This window comes from Myotis myotis, unplaced genomic scaffold (assembly GCF_014108235.1).
Source record: "Myotis myotis isolate mMyoMyo1 unplaced genomic scaffold, mMyoMyo1.p scaffold_m19_p_12, whole genome shotgun sequence".
Lineage (NCBI taxonomy): Eukaryota > Metazoa > Chordata > Mammalia > Chiroptera > Vespertilionidae > Myotis > Myotis myotis.
Genome location: NW_023416316.1, coordinates 19,275,117 through 19,292,866, shown reverse-complemented (window position 1 = coordinate 19,292,866; position 17,750 = coordinate 19,275,117). Strand labels below are relative to the sequence as shown.

The 17,750-nt window shown below is 41.1% G+C and overlaps 1 protein-coding gene across 2 annotated transcripts in view; it reads right to left on the bottom strand.

The window, feature by feature from the left end:
- Positions 1 to 17,750, bottom strand: part of LOC118667215 (U3 small nucleolar RNA-associated protein 14 homolog A-like) — a 72,879-nt gene that overhangs the window by 54,337 nt on the left and 792 nt on the right. Inside the window, exons 1-2 of one of the 2 annotated variants that reach the window (XM_036330106.1) lie at positions 16,825 to 16,957; positions 12,280 to 12,387 (exon numbers count right to left, since the gene is read on the bottom strand). The gene's annotated coding sequence lies outside the window, so the exon portion shown is untranslated. Of the gene's footprint in view, positions 1 to 12,279; positions 12,388 to 16,824; positions 16,958 to 17,750 lie in introns of those variants that run through there. The other variant, XM_036330105.1, reaches the window with a different exon arrangement.

Here is a 17,750-nt window from a genome sequence, read left to right as displayed (position 1 = left end):
ATTAGACAAAACAAGAGAAATGAGACTAGAAGAGCTCTCTGAGGGTAATGACAGAGGCATAAAACGCCCCATTTCAAATATTGTGAAATACTTATCATACAAATGATAATCTTGTCGACATATTTTGCAGAATGCAATACATATAAATTAAAACTTGATTTTAGAGCCTCTCATTGATTTTAATATAAACAAAAGAAATTTCCAAATTCCAAACTGATTTAAAAGTTTATTTTTACATTATATAAAAGTGAAATAAGCAAACCAAGATTGAAAATAAGATTGTGAAGGAACCAGTCCACCTGCCTACAAGCATATACTATTGTCAAATAGTGGAACCATTCTTTACATACTTACAATCTATATATATAAAAGCCAAGCGACTGACAGTAGAACGACCAGAATGGCAGGTGGCTATGACAGGCACTGTGGTGGGCAATCGATCCAATCAGGGGCGGGGCAGGCCAGCCAACCACCTGTGACCCCTCCCCCTGCCAGCCCCACTCCCAACCCCCACCCCCACACCAATCATTGAAGTGTGACCATCAGTGATTCTAAGTAAGTAAATGCTCTCCAGCCTTCATAGACCAGGAACCTGAATGACAAGTGATCAGGAGGAAAACTGCTTACAGTCTGGACCATCAGTCAGGTGCCCAGCACTGCCACCATCTTCCTGCATTCTCTCTCCACTGCTTACTACCAGAGAGGGCAGCCACATCACACCGCGGCCTCTCTTTAGAAGAGGGTTTGTCAGCAGGGAACTAAACCGCATTACCTGTCTAGGGAGAGGTATAGAAATGGAAGCTCTAAGTGTCCCTGACACTAAGGCACCTTTGAAGCTTCAACTCATCTGAAAGCCTACAGCAAACGTGTATACACCCTGCAAAGATCTTTGTCACTAACAACTCCCCCTAGCAGGCCACGGCTCCTCCCCCTGGCCAGCCAACTGCCCACGGCTCCTCCCCCTGGCTGGCCAACTGCCCTCAGCTCCTCACCATGGCCGGCCCCACCCGCAACTGGCCCCCTCACCCTGATCAGGTGTGGGCGGCCAGACCCCATCCATGCACAAATTCGTGCACCGGGCCTCTAGTATATGTGTTAATTAACAACATGCTAAGTATAGTTCTAAAGTCCATTTGGTGATGCAGATGAAATGAAGAAAGTTTCCTCTCATCTGATGGATTCTACTTTTTCTGCCAAGCCTGAGGCAAGATCATCTGAGAGGGAAGGAACACTGGTAAGTTCAAGAATCAGGAAGGTAGAAAGGCTGAAGATAACTCTGCAGGAATAGGAGAGTTATGCTCTCCAGCCTCCATAGACCAGGAACCTGAATGACAAGTGATCAGGAGGAAAACTGCTTACAGTCTGGACCATCAGTCAGGTGCTCAGCACTGCCACCATATTCCTGCATTCTCTCTCCACTGCTTACTACCAAAGAGGGCAGCCACATCACACCACGGCTGCTCTCTTTGGTAGTAAGCAGTGGAGAGAGAATGAAGGAGAATGCTATATTGCCATGGCTTTAAGGTTGAGATCTAGTTGTAGACTGAAATTATGTCAGTGACACTAATTAAATGACCTCATTGAGCAAGCTGGACTCCTAAGGTGCAAAGAGAGCACAATTTTATTCTTCACCCTGAGCTGCACATCCTTGGGCTTTCTTCCAGACCAGCAGGAATGATTCTCTCTGATTTCTTCCTTTGCTACTTGTCGGAGAAAAGTCTGCTCTTACAGGACTCATCTGATTAGAGCAGGCCCATCCACGATACTCTCCCTTTGGCCATAATGTATCATAATCAATAGACTGATCTCTCTTCATATTCACATGATCCACCCACCCTCAAAGGGGAAGAGATTATACAAAGGCAAGGATCATTAGACGTGATCTTACAAATTTGCGTATCACATTTACTTAACAGAATGGCAGTTATGTTTCAGGCACTGCACAAAGTATAGTGGGTACAAAGATAGATTAGATGCCTTTGAGATGCTCATCCTCTAGCTCCACACTGTTCAATACAGAGCCCCTAGCCATGTATGGCTACTGAACACTCAAAATGTGGCTAATCCAAGTTGTGATGTGTTACAAGAGTAAACTGCACACTGGATTTCAAGAAATTAGTACTCCCCCAAGAAAAACTATAAAACATCTCATTAATATTTATATATGAATTGAATTATATATCGAAGTGATATTCCAGCCCTAGCCGGCTTGGCTCAGTGGATAGAGCATTGGCCTGCAGACCAAAGGGTCCCGGGTTGAATTCTGGTCAAGGGCATGTACCTGGGTTGCAAGATCCTCCCTGGCCGGGGTCCTGGTTAGAGCTCGTACAGGAGGCAACCAATTGATGTGTTTCTCTCACATCAATGTTTCTCTCCGTCTTTCTCTCTTCCACTCTCCCTAAAACTCAATAGAAAAATATTCTCTGGTGAGGATTAAAAAAAAAAAAGTGATAGTCCACCTGTTCTTTTTCACTTTTTGAAAGTGTCTATTTAAAAAAAACTTAACGTATTCTGGGCACAGGTGGCAGGACGCTCAGTCCCCCAACAAGATAGAGGCCTTGCGTACATGCTGCCGGACCACTCAGTCCAACAGGGTGTGCACATCTCAGGCAGCCCGGGCAGCGACCTCCAGCACCCGCTCCAGGTGGTCCTCATGCAGCCTGGCATCCATCTCAAGCAGTGCGATCTGGCCCGAGGCTGGCAGCAGGGCCAGGGCCAGCTGGGGGCCGCCAGCTGCTTCCTCTACATGGCTCATACTATTGGACAGTACTGGTGTAGACCAAGAGAAAGACAAGTGCTTCCCAAGTGTAGCAGGTACCATGATAAGAAAAGCCAATTGCATTTTGGGCACACACACAAGGAGTGGTCAGTTTAGCTAAGCAAAATAATGTGAATAGGAAAGGCTTCAACTGCTTGGTTTCCCATTCATAGCAGACAAGGTAGAGTACACCTGCCCATGCAACAGTCCTTTTCCAATAGACAGGAATCCTTTATATAAAATGGCCAAACAATTAGTACTGACTTTTTATTTTAGAAGACATGATTCAGAGTAAGATTCTAAAACTGGGCTCTCTCTGGAGCACACCCACACCTTTCTTTCCCAGGCATGTATGGTTACCTTTTCTAAGGGTCCCCACAAGACTTACAACCAGGTGAGCAGCAGGCGGTAGCAGCTTGTCCAGGGCTAAGCCCTGTAACTGTCTCCAAGGCCCTCTTTTCTCTGACTTTTTAGGAAGCTGAAAGCAGCGCCGCCTTGGCTCACTTCTTTGGTATAACGTTTCTAGAGCTCAAAGCAAAGCACCACCTAGGCCAGGGGTGGGGAACATCCAGCCCGTGGGCCGTATTAGGCCCTTGAAATCATTTGGTCTGGCCCTGCCAAGGCATTAGGGGTGAGTTAATTAAATGTTTGACCACATAGAGCAGGCTAATTTTTAAGTTGTTAATTTTGTATGGCCTGCGAATGATGTTATAAATATCCAAATGGCTTTGACAGAAAAAAGGTTTCCCACTCCTGACCTAGGGTCTCTCCTGTTGCTCCTTCTACCCTAAGCCCTTCCTTTGTTTCACTGCCCCCAGCTTTAATAAAGTACTCTCAAAATAAAAAAATACAGCCGAAGCCGGTTTGGCTCAGTGGATAGAGCATCGGCCTGCGGACTGAAAGGTCCCAGGTTCGATTCCGGTCAAGGGCATGTACCTGGGTTGCGGGCACATCCCCAGTGGGAGATGTGTAGGAGGCAGCTGATCGATGTTTCTCTCTCATCGATGTTTCTAACTCTCTATCTCTCTCCCTTCCTCTCTGTAAAAAATCAATAAAAAATAAATAAATAAATAAATACAAAAATAAAAAAATACAACAAATACAAATGACCAAATACAAGTGAACACTTTCCTCACAAACCCTTAACTGTTATCCATCCACCAAGACCCGTGGTCGGCAAACCGCGGCTTGCGAGCCACACGCGGCTCTTTGGCCCCTTGAGTGGGGCTCTTCCACAAAATACCACATGTGGGCATGCACGTACAGTGCGATTAAAACTTCATGGCCCATGCGCAGAAGTCGGTATTTTGTGGAAGAGCCAGTATTTTGTGGAAGAGCCACACTCAAGGGGCCAAAGAGCCGCATGTGGCTCGTGAGTCACGGTTTGCCGAGCCGCAGTTTGCTAACCACTGACCTAGATCTTTCCTTTCTTTCTCTTGGACCCTGAAAGACAGAGCCAACTCTCTCTGTGCTACTTTGTAGGGTCAAAAACTTCAAGGCTGTCATCACTGAGAGCTGCCTATCTTCAAAGGTCCTCGAAGGCAGTGTTTCTCTGGCTTTTGATCTCTCCAAAAGAGGGCAGCTATTACCAGCTTAATTAGAGACTAGTTAATTACCTTCTGGGCCCTCTCAATTAGTTTAAAGAGATCTCTGGCTTCCTCAACTTATGACAAATAAGAAAAAGAATGTTGAAATGTGATCTAAAAAATTTTTTCTATAATGGCCTTTTCCATTGAGACATTCCTTGTCAGTTACCTTTTTAGATTAGATCCTACTTCCCGTAATGACTCATATGAATACAGACAGTCCTCGGGTTACCTCGGACTCAACGTAGGTCGTTTTGTGGTTACGTCGCCATCTCCCATTTATTTATAAAAAAAAAGTTGTGCATTTCAATGTAGTACATATGTGTTTTATGTTTTTTATTATTTACCACAAGTAAAGGTCAGGAATTGTTATCTTTCTTTTAATTTTTTTTTTACTGTTTCACTTCATTACTGCTGTGTATGTGCTCCACGTGAGTGCCATAGGTACTTATGTAGGTGGATTCCAACTTACGGCAAAAAGGAACTGATCTCCAACGTAACCCAAGGACCTTCTGTAATGTTTACTCATTAGACAAATACTTTTATATGCAAATAGTTAATAGTTGTTAAGCATATGCTATGTATTAGATGTTGTGCGAAGTACTTACATCATCTCATTTAATCTTTACAACTCAAAAAGGCAATAATAATAGAATACTAACAATTATGCAGTGCTTGCTATGTACCAGGTACTTTTCTAATCGCTTTGTATTTGTGAAAAAGTTAATTTAAGGATTAAATGAGATAAAACATGAGAAGTGGTAAGGATAGTGCCTAGCATTGGGAGCAGTGTTCAGTAAATGTTAACCTATATTGAATCCACACAAAGATTCTATGTCGTAAGCATTATCATTTATATCTTACAGAGAAGTAAACTGAGACTTAGAGGGCTTAAATTCCTCAACCTAACCCTAGCCCTAAGCATTTTGGCTCAGTGGATAGAGCGTCAGCCTTGGGACCAAAGGGTCCCGGGTTCGATTCCAGTCAATGGCATGTACCTTGGTTTCAGGCTCCTCCCCGGTTCAGGCCCTGGTCCTGGTCAGGGCTCCTGCGGGAGGCGACCAATCGATGCGTTTCTCTCACATCGATATTTCTCTCTGCCTTTCCCTCACTCTCCCACTCTCTCTAAAAATCAATGGAAAAATATCCTTAGGTGAGGATTAAAAATAAATAAATAAATATATAATAAAAGAAAAAAATCAGTGTTATCTCGTGAATCCCAATTGAATACAACATAGGTGCTTTCAGTCCCTTTTATAAACTAGATTATATAGAAGGTAGAATTTCTCTCTCTCTTTTTTAAAAAATATATTTTATTGATTTTACTACAGAGAAAAAGGGAGAGGGACAGAGAGTCATAAACATCGAAGAGAGAGAAACATCGATCAGCTGCCTCCTGCACACCCCGCACTGGGGATGTGCCCAAAACCCAGGTACATGCCCTTGACCGGAATCGAACCCGGGACCCTTGAGTCCACAGGCCGATGCTCCATCCACTGAGCCAAACCGGTCAGGGTAGAATTTCTTAATTGATAATTTTTTTTAAGACTGCAATGTCTTAAAAGAGTGGTCTCCTTGATGAAGGGTATAAGGCAGAATCCTCCAGCGTCATTGACAAGGGGCTAACATAATTTCCTTTGTAGAATATTCCCATATGATTCATTTACTGCACAAAATAAAAGTGAATGGTGGCACACACTTGGGTGGAATATCGTTTGAAATCTCTCCAAGGAATTGTTATTACTTTAAAAACACCCCATTACAATAATTTATTGTGAAATCTTTATTCATTCATGCTTGCATCAAGGGCTGGAGTTGGAGCCCCAAAGAACTACCTAGGGGCCACATGGCCATGAATTAATCATATTGCTTTAAAAGACATTCTAAATTTTTATTACAGACATGAATTTTCACACATATCCAAAATTAGAGAGAATAATAAAATCAATTACCATGTACCCACCACCTAGCTTCAATAATTATCAATTCATGGCTGATCTTGTTTTGTCTTTACTCTCTTCCCCTTCCCATTCATTCATTCCCACATTGAATTCTTGAGAGCTTTCAAAGGAAGTCATGGAATCCTACCCTGTGGTGGTAACAATTACTCACATTCTCTCATGGAGATTAGACTTTCTTGTAACTTTATAGTCTGAGCACAGCCATCAAAGAAGGAATGAACACATTTTCCAAGGCATTCTATCTACATGTTGAGGGTTTTTCATCAATCATATAAAAGAAGGTGGCATTTTCAGTTCAAACTAAAGTGACTCATCCAGCCAGGGGTGAATCATCCTATATAATAAAACCCTAATACACAAATATACTGAACTGCGAAACGACCAGATGCTATGATGCGTCAATGCAGGAGCTGCCCCCTGGTGGTCAATGCGCTCCCACAGGGGAGCGCTGCTCAGCCAGAAGCAGAGCTCACAGCTGGTGAGCGCAGAGGTGGTGGCAGGAGCCTCTCCCACCTCCTCAGCAGCACTAAGGACCCCTCAGGGGATGTCCGACTGCCAGCTTAGGCCCGAGAGGGCACAGGCCGGGCTGAAGGACTCCCCATCCCCCATAGCCTCTCGCTGAGGACACATAACACCTTCCAGTTAAACCTGCTCCTTAACTGTAAACAGCTGCCACATCTTGCCATACACCTCTCTCTAATCCTCTGTAATGAGATAAACTGTTTACTAAATCCTGAACCTTCCTGGTATAGTAAGAAATGATTTCAATATTTTTACAGGAATCCTCAGTTTTGGGGGAACTTAAATTTAAGTCACATTCAAAAGCAAGTTCCTACCTTTACTTTAGAAATACCATTGGAAAAGCATTGGGGGAAAGAGAGAGAGGAGTCTTTCAACCAGCAACTCTGCAACTATCAATTTTTCTTAAATAAATAACAAGCAAGTCTCCAGAGATATATGTATGTGGATACTTATTGCAATAGGTTGAATATCAGGAAAATACTGGAAACAATTATAGAGAATCAACAATAGAGAATTGTGCAAATGAACTGAGGAACATCCACTCAATGGAATATTATGAAGCCTTGAAAAATGATGAAGCAATGTTTGTGATATATTAAGTAAAACAAAGTTATCTTTAAAAAATTGTAAAAAAATAAAAAAATGGCAGAAAAACCTATAGCTTGAAAGTTAAGAGACATATTAACTAATTGCAGTGTATTGTACTGTCTGAGCCACACACACCCACACCCAAAAGAAATCTGAGGAAATTTAAACAATGAATGATACCAGAAATTTTTAAAATTATTTTTAAATGTGGTATTATTTTTTCTATATTGAGAGATGAAACACAATGCTGTCAGAATTGTAAGACTATAGATGAAAAAAGATTAACAAAGTCTGAGGATTCATTATATTTTACTCTACTTCTGCATGTTTAAAATTATGGACTGTAAAAATCTTTTAAAGTTATAAAACAGTATGTATATGGTGATCCTATTCATTAGTTTATTTTAGATATCTTTTTTCTTATTCTTCTGTATGAAACATAGGGTTTTTTTTTTTAACATAAATACGTGGACCAAAAGGGACAACATGCTAACCTGACTAACTTTGATCTTTACTGAGCCTATTGTCTTTTCGCATCTAAGATAACATACCTGTGGAAGGTCAAGGTAACTTGTAACTTCCCTTTTTCTGGACCCCTCAGGGCACAACAAATGGCGCCAGGGCAGAGAACACAGGGCAGAGAACCTCATTGTTATTGTTATCTGTGAATTGTATTTATTTATTTATTTATTTATTTATTTATATCTGTTAACTGTTGACTGTCAACTATCCTACACCCACCTAAGAAAAAGAAGTATGTGTCTACCATTTTACTTTTTGTCCAGTTCTAGAGGTTTCCCCACTTTGATTTCTCACACCTCCCTAATCTATGACCAATGGAGTTCATGCAACCCACGTATGCCTCCTCTTTTGCTTGTAATGTATAAAACAAGGTGAAAAAATGCCATTCTCCAGAGCACTGTCTCAATACTTTGAGAATCTGCTTCTTGGCAATTGTTGACAGTTTGGCTCAAATAAACTCACAAAAATTCTTTACAGGTTTGAATGTTTCTTAGGTTAACAGACATAATATACTTTCTGTAATAAATAATTTAACAACTTGAATTAATTTGTGCTAGACATCAATCAACCCAAATTTACTCTTCTCCCATTATTTCTAACATACCACTGAACAGCAGTTCATAAACTGTTAAAAATAACAATGTAAAATGAAGTCACACATTGTCTCAAACTAAATTTGTTGATCTTCTATTAACCTAAGGCCCATACATCAGTTATAAAGTGACTTTTATCCAGCTGGCAAGGGAGTAATTCATGCCTGAAGCAGGCAAAGAGAGAGAAGCACAAATCTCTGCAAATCTCGGGCTTTCCAGTTTCAGTACAAAGCTAGATCTTCATAAACAAAACAACGAAACAAACTGAATCTCCTAGCAGGTAAGTGTAGAGAAACAAACAAAAGTCTACTTTATATAAATGATTTGGATAGTTTATACAACTTTAGGGACAATTTTATTTTATTTTTAAATATTTTTATTGATTTCAGAGAGGAAGGGAGGAGAGAGAGATGGAAACATCAATGATGAGAAAGAATCATTGATTGGCTGCCTCCTGCACATCCCCCCACTGGAGATCGAGCCCGAAACCCTGGCATGTGCCCTTGACTGGAATCGAACCCGGGACCCTTCCGTCAGCAGGCTGACGCTCTATCCACTGAGCCAAACCAGCTAGGGCTAGGGACAATTTTAATTAAATTAGTAAGAAAATGCAATTTTTCCAGCATCTATGCTTTTACTTTGTTAAGGCAGATGGATTTACCTTAGGGGGAAAGTAAGTCACCAAGACATTATATTATTAAACTCTTTAAGAGGAATTTTAGCCTTAAGTGGGCCTGCCAGAAAATGACTGTAAGCATATAAAATGAAATTAGGAGCCCTAACCGGTTTGGCTCAGTGGATAGAGCGTCAGCCTGGGGACTGAAGGGTCCCCAGTTCGATTCCGGTGGTCAAGGGCATGTACATTGGTTGCGGTCACATCCCCAGTTGGGGGTGTGCAGGAGGCAGCTGATCGATGTTTCTCTCTCATCGATGTTTCTAACTCTCTATCATTCTCCCTTCCTCTCTGTAAAAAAATCAATAAAATATATTTTTAAAAAAATAAAAAATGAAATTAGGATAAATTAAAGTACTTAAAATACCAGAACCTCTGTTGATGATGGGTGTGTTGTGCTATATAATCTGCTCCTGTTTAAAAACTCATCCATAATTCCTACGTGCAGGAAAGAGCAAAGTTTGGAAATTGGATTTTTGTAATTCTGCTTATGTCCTCCAAGCTCCAAATTATTTAACTGAGTAAAAAATCCTGCTTTGCTTCTAGTGTTGGTCTCCCTTTCTAGGCCCTTTCAACTACAGGCCTGAGTCCCATTTCCAGTAAACTTCTGTCCCACCCTTGCTCCTGAGCCCAAGTTCATCCTTTGTCTAGAATGAGTTCTCGCCCCACCAGAAGAGGTGTCCAGAATGGATCTTGCCGCCCTTTCCATAGCCAGATGGGTATGGGGAGCAGGAGGCTTCTCCCCTAATCACTTCTCCAAGAGTCCTCAGGACTTCTATTCTGGTTTCCGGATTGGTCAACACCCAGAAAGAAGCCCTGAGTCTCAGCCTTCTGCCTCCAGATGTGGCCCTTATCTATAATCATCTAGTAACCACAAGCCTGGCTCCCTACATCTGGGACCACACTGACCCCTGGTGGATGCTGTTCTTCCTGCCTGGAGATCCTTGCAGCCTGCCCACCCCTCACTTCACAAGTGTCACCAAAATATCTCTGTAGGTGGGGATTGAACTGTTATTTGCCACTCCTGTGAAAAACATAACTAGGACTGTGGAATATCCCTCAGCGGTGTGCCAACTGATATATTTTCAGGCTTTTTACAAGTTGGACTGTTAAACACAGCCATTATTCAAAGTTAAATGACATAAACTTACAATTGATTTATATTAAAAGATCTTAAGTACACAAACTCATCACTTCTTAATAATCTTGCTACATTTTACTATTGTCTATGCCCGTGAGTTATTTTCATCTATTGTTATCTGGATGGTGGAAATTACTCCACTTTTCAATCATGGTTGAATTGCAACCCATACGCTGGCTATAGATATGAATTCAGCAAAACTCAGTGAAAGCACTGTCAGAATCAGTTGGCTATATGAAATTTAAAAGAAAAAGTATCGTATATTTTATTATCATTTATATATTGTGTGCTACACACCCTTTATCATCAGTAAAATGTATAAATCGATATCATTTTTTTCCAGAGAGCTAATTGTTAAACATCTTGCAGCACACTACAGTATCCTTTCTTTCTTCTTTTTTAAAATATACTTTTATTGATTTCAGAGTGGAAGGGAGAGGGAGAGATAGAAATATCAATGACGAGAATTATTGATTGGCTGCCTCTTGCAGGCCCTATCCTGGCAATCGAGCCTGTAATACAGGCATGTCAGCCGAACCCTGACCTCCTGGTTCATAGGTCGATACTCAACCACTGAGCCACGGCGGCTGGGCTACAGTTTCCCTCCTTTCCACTCCATCCCCAGTTCTGTGGTCTCATTAAACTCTCCTGATTTTGGCCACCTCCCATTATTGACTTTGGAACAGTTGGAGGTTGGAAGCTCATACCCAACCCTCTCTTGATTTATCTTATCCAGGTGGAAGGACACCCATTAGCATAACATACCTGGCTTTTTCTGCTCCCTTTCACATTCCTCCCCCAGGCAGGTGAACTGACTTATCTGGTTGGTGAGTTTAGGAGAAAGAAGTCATGCATGGCCTAATTCAGCAGTTCTCAACCTGTGGGTCGCGACCCCTTTGGCGGTCGAACGACCCTTTCACAGGGGTCGCCTAAGACCATCCCGCATATCAGATATTTACATTACGATTCATAACAGTAGCAAAATTAGTCATGAAGTAGCAACGAAAATAATTTTATGGTTGGGGATCACAACATAAGGAACTGTATTTAAAGGGCCAGAAGGTTGAGAAACACTGGCCTAACTCCTGCCTCTGTTCCTTTTCCTAGGAGCTACCCACAGGGAGCATCTTTCCCCACATGGGAAGACTGCCCTGTTCTGGTGTTGCCTGAGGTTACTAAGTAAGTTGGTCAAATTTTGGAGTTCATGTTAAGAACTCCACTTGCTCCAAGATAGAAGCTACACTCTATGAAGTAGCATTATTAATATAAGGGCCATATATTGGCTTCCATCTGCTGACTCCTTTGTCTTATTACTCAGTTAGTTCAAATGGAGAAAAGGGGTGCTATTTACTGGGCCCCTTAGAAATTCCAAAAGGATCCTGTCACCAGCCTTTGTTCTTGAGGTCCCAGAATGCCTTGTGGCTGTGCCTCTATGTATTGGTATGCACAAGCCTTTTCTAAGTTAAGAAAACTTTAATGGCAAATTTATTTGCTTAGAATTCCTCTTATTGCCAATATGTGTGATAATAATGCTTACACAATTCAGCTTCTCTCATGTGCTTCTCTAACGTCTCTCAGACATTATACAAACATAGAACTTGAAAAACAAGCATTATTGACCCAGAGTGTTTTAGTAACTTTCCCAAGGTCACAAAGTGACCAAGCCAGTTGTCTGATTCCAAGGCCCTTGCTCTTTCTGTTACACTTCATCTCCTCCCCTTTTTCTTTCTCTTTCCTCCCACCCCATCCCCCCAGTCTTCCCTTCTCTCCTCTCTCTCCTCTTTCCAGTCCTGCCATGACCTTCCCACATTTCCACATTTTCTAGCCCTTTGACACATCAGAAAATAAAGACAGTATTTGTGACCTCAGAGATTGCAGTGTGTGTGTGTATGTGTGTGTGTGTAGGTATATATATAAAATTCTACAAAATCTTACCCCAATAGTTGGGCTCTCAAGAAACTTGGCAGCAGGCAGAAGGAAAATTGTGGCTCCTCAATAGTATGCGCCTCAGATTTCTCACAAGGAATGTTCAGCACCAACGTCCTGGGGGAAGAGGTCACAAAGGAATTAGTGTGCATCGAGAGAGGCCACAGGACTTCATCAAGCTGGGGTCTGTCTAGGTTTGAGCTGGGGGCTGGGCTCTATGTGCAAAATGCAGCCTTTCCTCAAATGGAGTGTTTGCTGTTACCTCTGGATCAAGGCTTCTTTTGCTGGTGTCAACAGTTGTGTAATACATTCAGGAAATGAGCAAACAGTTTAGAGGTTACTTGGGGAATGATTGAGGAGGGAATGAAAGAAAAAATATATAATTAATATATTGTTTATATATTATATATTTAATATACTTATATATGATTAATATCTATAGTAATATATTTATATATCATATGTAATGAATTCTCAATGGGGTAATATTGCCCCCAAAGGTGTGAAAATTGGTTCTTGGGAGAGAGCGTGAAAAAATATCACTCTTTTTACATATAAAGCACAGGTAGTACCTACATACATATAGTACCTAAACAAATACACAGTATGTGTGTGGTATTAAAATTTCATGGAGGGAATATTAAGGAAAAAATGTCTAAAAAGGTTCCTCAGGGGAGCAGTAATTTTTTTAAATGACTGAAAAACACTGATGTATAGAAGGAGCTTAGTGGAGTATGTGCCACATAATAGGGTTTCAATACCCAATGACATTTATAGTTGCTATTACAAATGGTTAGTTGTTATTACTGCCCTATAAACTAAAGAGAGAACCATGCCATGCCATCCTGGTTAGGGTAGAGAAGGGTGTACCGTGGCATGTTCCCAGATGAAGTTAGCTTATGGTGGATCCTGTAGGAGATACAAGTCAGAACTGCCCACAGTTTTAAAAAATAAGCAGATTCTTGCACATAGCTGGGATGACCTCTGGGACGCCCAGAGACACTTGTGCCTGGCGTATTAAAATCCAAAGAACACGTAAAGCATAGATGTGTGTGGGTAGTGCACAGGCTACCACAATGTCCACTTTAATCCTCTGGGGAAGGACATGCTCCCAAATTTACTTTCCTCCCCGCTGAGAAGTCCACCACCAAGTTTCCTGCACATGCCTGTGTTTCTCCTTAAAGAGGATCTGGCTTCTAGAAGGCACTCAGTAAATGAGTTAATATGGAGTAGAAGCAACTTCTCATGAAGCTGCATGTGCTCTGCTGGTTGAAAGAAAAATAATCCAATGATTACTTTAAAAATCTAAGTTTGGCCCTGGCTGGGTGGCTCAGTTGGTTGGAGCATCATCCGTACACCAAAAGGTTGCGGGTTCAGTTCCTGGTCACGGCACATACCTAGGTCCGGGCGTATACGGGAGACAACTGATCGATGTTTCTCTCACATTGATGTCTCTCTCTCTCTCTCTCTCTCTCTAAAATATCAGTAAAAACACATCCTTGGGTCAGGATTGAAAACATAATAATAAAGTCTAAGTTTGTGTTACTTTCAGCATACAAAGTGGTTTCATATATAGTATCTTATTACATCATCATCATAACCCTGTAAAGTCAGTATGACATCCCCACATAAAGGATAAAGAAGCTGAGGTGTGGCAAGTTCACTTAGTTATTGTTCTCTCTACCTACCTAGTAAGAAGTAGCAGAGCAAGCCTCCTTTCTATTATACTACACCCATACTTTTCTTTTCCCACAGAGGAGGAAGGCACATGAAATGGGAAAGCTATGGAGGAAAAGTTACATGCTGGGACATGCGGACTCCCCTTGTGAGGGATATGGTAATGTCTGAGAATTGACACAATCAATGCATGCAAGAAGGGGTGTTATTTTCATGGAGTATGAATCTAGCCTATGGCAGAGACTTCTGTGGAAGGTCAAAGCTATCAACTGCCAAGTTACAGGGAAGTGAAAACTGATCAAAATAGAAAACAGAGTATGGAAGTATCTTGAGATACTGTGAAATCTGGGGTATAAAAGACTTCGAAAACTAAAGAAATAAAGGACTTATTTATTTAAAACGCACAAATGTTGAGAATAAAATATGAAATGAAATATGAACTATTAGATACACATTGGTGTAATTTTTTTTTTTCACGTTGGTGTAATTTTTTTATTTCAGGGCCATAGCTTCAAATGTAGGAATGACAGATATCTGACTAAGAATGAAGAGCATTTTTCAAAGACTGAAAAGAATGTTTAGTCAGAGACCAACTCCTCTGGCCAAAAGGGCTGTAAATGGAAAACAGATGGGAAGGAGAAAAAAACACCTAGACAAAATTGAAATGGGTTTCCATGGATGACATTCAAGAAGGCTGGGAAGAATTTCAACAGGAGGGAGATACTGGGTAATTTAATGAGAAAACAATTGGAAAGGACATCAGGAAACAAACATACACAGCAGATATCCAGATATCATGCTCAGAACATGAGCAACAGAGTAACCTTGGGATTACAGCACAGGGTGACAAACAAGACCTCAGAGATACCACTGCGGGTTGGCGTGATGGAATGGATCCATGGGAACATACTGATAGAAGGGTGTGCTGTGCGCAAAAGACCTGTTGGGAGGAGATGGAGCAGCACTGTAGGCTGTGATAACAACAGAGTCAGAGGAATTCCTGAACACTTGGATGAAGATGAAAGGAGAGAGGAGAAGTAATGTTGTTAGGGAAGCAGAGCTGAGCCACTCGGAGGAAAGCCACACAATTGGCAGAACACACACAATGGAGATACCATTCTGGGTACTTCATTCAGATAAAAGCAGATTCTTTTACTTGCCTTCCTAACCATTTCATGTCCTATAAGGTAGAGGAAGGTATAAAAATAACTGTACTCTGATTCCAACCAATGGGAAAAAGTAATTTGTTGGAGTGAAAGGGATGAGCATCTTTCAAGGGAGGGCAAGGTTGAGATGGATAAAATGTATACAGAGGACTTTAGGAAGCTAGATTTCAAAATATTTTAAGAAAATATAGGCATAATTCCAGAAGTTTCCAAAAGGAGACAGTACCAGAAAGTGCTCAGAAACATGACTATGGGCAATTCCAATGAAAAGAAAAGAGGTGAGGAGATACTTAAAGAAGTTAGCACGATGGCATACAGCACTTTAAGCGAGGGTATAGGATGAACATTCAAAAAGATGGAGGTAAATGACAACTCTATGGTAGTGACATAGAACCATAAATAGTAGCAGTAATGTTAATATCCTGGAAGAATCAAAGCATGTAAAAATGTAAGGACCAGAAAAAGTGTTATGGGACCAAGGGAATTACAATAAATGAAAAGAAGGATGTACTATTTCTCAAATGATATCACATTCCTTTAGGCTCTGACAAGGACTGCAATTGTGGGGCTGAAACGCGAAATAGGTAAGACTATGTTGAAATCTACAATGTGAAAAGATGTTACCGATTCCTTTTGAAGTCTAAACTGGGATCCAAACTTTGTGGTCCAGTCTGTGAACCAACTAGCACACATTTGGCTATCTTCAAACTTTCTATTTTAAACACTTTGGGTCCTGGGGCTCTTCTTAGTTAATATATAAAAGCTCTGCAAAATAGAGGCAAGCATGTATTGCAAAACCACAAATAATAAGCATGGGTCCATGAAAAAGGAGCCCTCACTTTCCATTCAATAGATATTTGGGTTGTTTCTACCTTTTGACTAAGGTGAGTTATGCTAATGTGAACATGGGTGTGCAAATATCTGTTTGAATCTGCTTTGAATCCTTTTGGATATAAAACCATAGTGGAATTCCTGGATCAAATGGTATTTTCATGCTTAATATTTTTTGAAGAACAGTCATGATGGCTGCACCGTTTACATTCCTACCAGCACTGCACAACGGTTGCAATTTCTCTGCATCCTAGTAACCTCTTCAGGGCAAAGATTCAGAGATTCATTGACACACGTAGGAACTGGAATATAATCGCTTCCCAATAAATATGGAGAATAAATTATAATACACCAATTAACAAATAAACATGCTATCAACAAAAAGTCAGCTATGATTTTTAGTTCAAAAGGCAAGCCTGGTATGCTTGAAATAAATGCATTAAAATCAGCTTTAGCTAGAAATGAAAAACCTGTTGAATGAGAAAAAGAATGAATTGGGGAAAAAACAGAACAAGAAAAATAATCACAAAACTATTTGAACACATTGAACTTTAGCAAAAGATATATTTCACAATTTATATTGCTAACTATTTTTCTACTCTTGCAAAACTAATGAGAAAATCAGGTCAAATGAGAAAAAGGAATGTTGGGTTGTGTAAAGGATACTGTTTAAACATAGAACTTGTGAATGTCAGGCCTTTGCCCCACTGGCTGGTTGACTGCACCATAAAACCAACTTTTCAAATCATAATAGCTAAGTAGAGAAAAATACTTTTAGGGTTATCTAAGTGGTATGTATGACAGTTTAAATTCTAGATATTAAGAACCACCTGTGTGGCTAAATGACTTTTGAAAAGGTTGTAAAAAATTGTAAACTCACCAGCAAACTATGAGAACATCATTCCCATACACTCCATGAGGACAGAAGTTCTTGCACTCAGGACACTTCCAAACCTTGCCCTATGTATTTCATCTGGCTGTTCAGCTGTATCTTGTATCATATCCTTTATTATATTAGATTATAGAGGCCCAGTGCATGAATTCATGCACAGGTGGTGGGGGGGGGGGGTGTCCAGCTGGCCTGCTCCCTATGGGGTGGAGGGGCCAATCGGGGGTGGGACCAACTGGGGGGAGGGGGTGAGGGCAGCTGGTGGGCCCTGCCCCCTGGTCGGCCTCCCAGTCGAATTCCTGGCCAAGGGGACAATTTGCATATTAGCCTTTTATTATATAGGAGGATAAACTGGTCAATGTGTTTCCCCAAGTTCTAGCAAATGATCAAACTCAAGAAGGAAGTTGTAGGAACTCTAGTTTATAGCCAGTCAGCTGAAGTACTGGTAACAAGCTGGCATTTGCAACTGGCATCTGAAGTGGGGGCAGTCTTGTGGGACTGAGCCCTTAGCTTGTGGGATCGGATGCTATCTCAAAGGTAGAAAGTGTCAGACTTTAGTTGAACTGTAGGGCATCTAGTTGATGTCTGTAGATAATGGAAGAATGCTCAGTGTAGGGGGGGAAATCCCACACATTTGGTGACTGAACGTATTCAGAGTAATAACTGAGTAGTGAGTATAACAGGAGATACAATAGAGGTTCTCCTATCCCACTGATGAGGAACCGGAAGCCCATTCACCCATTCCACCAACATTTGTGTGTCTATGTGCCAGGCGCGTTTCTATATCCCTTAACAAAACAAGATCCTTGTCTTCCTGCGGTTTCAGTCTGGGGTTTAGAAAAGGGAGGTGAGGGGGGCAAAGGGGGGATATGGACACATATATAATACCTTAATCAATTAAAAAAAAAAGGGGGAGG